Below are 2,723 nucleotides of genomic sequence, written 5' to 3'. Positions count from 1 at the left end.
ATAAAGAATAGCCTTTCCTCCTCCTTAACAAGCCCTTAAAATGGCAAGGACACACGCACGCACGCACGCACGCACGCACGCACACACACACACACACACACACACACACACACACACACACACACACACACACACACACACACACACACACACACACACACACACACACACTGTGACACACACACACACTCGCTCATTCACATGATTCTTTAAACAGGCCCATGATACAGAGGAAGTGACTGTACAGATATATTGCTGAATTGTCCAATTTTCAGGGGTTAACTAAGTGGTTGCAAAGGTTCTGAAAGCGGAAGTTAGTTGGTTGACCCATTTGCTGCAGTACTGGGTCTCAGATTTTAGTAACAACATTCACAGAAATTATGTCAATTTAGCATATTGGTTTTGGACAGGTCATGAACCAAAAACATTTCATTTGTATACCACTTTTTCTAAAACAAACAAAATATATATATAGACCGGCGTCTATATAGTAGCCAATTATTGGTTTATTTTTGCATAAGAGCGTGCAAACCTTTTCATTGTTTATGGACTTCCTCTTGGTGACATACGATCCACTTCCACTGTTACGCAAATGACACCCCCCACCCACAAGTTTACATCCCTCAACTCAAAGCCAGAGAAATCAAGATTTGTTTTAATATAGACCTATATAAACAGTTTTTAATTCAAATTAAGGCCCCTCAAAAATCACGGAAAAATCCTAAATTCATATCAGTGTCAATTTCCCTCACAAAACCAGACTACAGTGGTCTACTCTAGTTCCAGTGGTTCCCAAACTTTTTAGCCCGTGACCCAAAAGAGAAATTACACATTTGCCCGGGAAAATAGCCGATCTAAGCTCATAAACCCCCATGAGGACCGGGCCGGGACCCGTATTTTTTTGGGGTCCCCCATAGCGCGCACACCAATGAAGGTCCCCAGGAGCCCTTTTCAGGGCCTCAAACCCAGTACCGCGCAGTCCAGTTTCCTTGAAGGGCCCCTGCCCCCCACTGACCCAATGGCTAATTTGGCCCTGCTCATAATGCGTCACTTAGCACCAGTGTTGGGCAAGTTACTTTTTAAAAGCAATAAGTTATAGTTTTAGTTACTGCTCTAAAAAAGTAACTAGTTACTAGTTACTTTACTTTATTTTAAAAAAAAGGCATAATTCAGTTCATAGTTCATCATTAAAACAATTTATTTTTTAATTATTATTATTGCCACAGCCCATAGGAAGTGTTGTCAAAGTTACTCTTAAACAGTAATTTATTACTTATTACTTTTAAAAAAAGTAATAAAGTTACACTACTTACAGTATTACTCCCTGTAAAACATAACTAGTTACTTATTACTTTACTTATTACTTTTTTCTCTCGCCCCCAGTAATTGTATCTTTTGTCCCCAAAAGTCTTACTTTGCATTTTCAACATTAGCAGTCCCCCCTCCCCTCCCAATCTGCAGTGTTTATTTAACTCTGAAAAGTGTACTGTATAGTGTACCCATTATGATGGGTCCATTTGGTTCCATTTGTACACTCATTTGAATTAAATGAACACAACCAAAACAGAAACAGAAACATCAACCGCCTCCGCCCCTCACTCACTCCCCAGTTCCGCAATCCTGGTTCAGCTGCCTCGGCTTGAGTCATGTTGCACAACATTCATAGCTCAGAGATCTCGTTCTGTCTTAATTATCCACAAATCTCTGTGATTGGAATTTTACTATAATCAGCAGTGTCAATTCCTTGTGCTTATTGTGTTTAATTGTCTAGTCAAAGAAGTTATTAGATTTAAACAAGTGAGGCTGTGTTGGAGCTACTGGACACGAAACAACCCGGCCTATATCAAATATAAATAAGCTATATTTCAAGGTAGCAACGTGTGTCGCTCTTCCATGGCCATGGGCCATAGTGTAAATCACTGGGCATAATGTTAAATGGATACTTCACACATACACAGACGAGTGCGCATCGTTTCCGTATCCGCTCTAGACTAACAGCAGCCTGCAACTCCACCCCAACCCTATTTTCACCAAGGCTCGTGAAAATAGAAATGTTACTTTTGGAAAAAAGTTAATCAAAATGTGAAAGTAACTAGTTACGTTACTAGTTACTGGAAAAAAGTAATAATATTACGTAAAGTAATATATTACTTAACTTAAGTTACTTGACAACACTGGACAGGGACACACATTGCACTCCATTGGGCATGGAGTGCTGCACCCTAGGGTTGCACCACTCAAAAATGTACACGCATAATAGTCTTCATTATCTCAGCAATAGACAACCATGTTCATCCCCTCACATGGAGCCAGTGCACAAGTTCTGACCAACCTGCAGAAGTACTGTAGGCCTATATACTGTAGCGTGGCAACAAGATTACAAGAACACAAATATTTTAATCATTTTCTTTTTTATCACAAAAAAATGAAAGCAAGACTTTGCACATTATCTTCCCATCTCTCCAACAGACTATATGCATTCAGAGCCGTCTGGGGGATAGGCTACGTAACGACTGCATCGTTATAGGCAGGACATGCAGCTCATAGAATAAGTCCTTTCTGTTCTGAAGACGGGTGTCCGCTCAGCCCCCTAATTCAAATGTCCTCGATTTGTGATTTGTCTCGTTCTCTCGACATTTTAAGTTTCGTCCAACTGCACCATACAAATACATACATCCGCCGGATAGCACCCATGCGCCCAAGATTTACGCATCACACAAGTT

The sequence above is a fragment of the Electrona antarctica genome (genome assembly GCF_951216825.1).
Source record: "Electrona antarctica genome assembly, chromosome: 13".
NCBI lineage: Eukaryota > Metazoa > Chordata > Actinopteri > Myctophiformes > Myctophidae > Electrona > Electrona antarctica.
The sequence above is the reverse complement of the archived record's forward strand: the minus strand, read 5'-3'. Positions refer to the sequence as shown.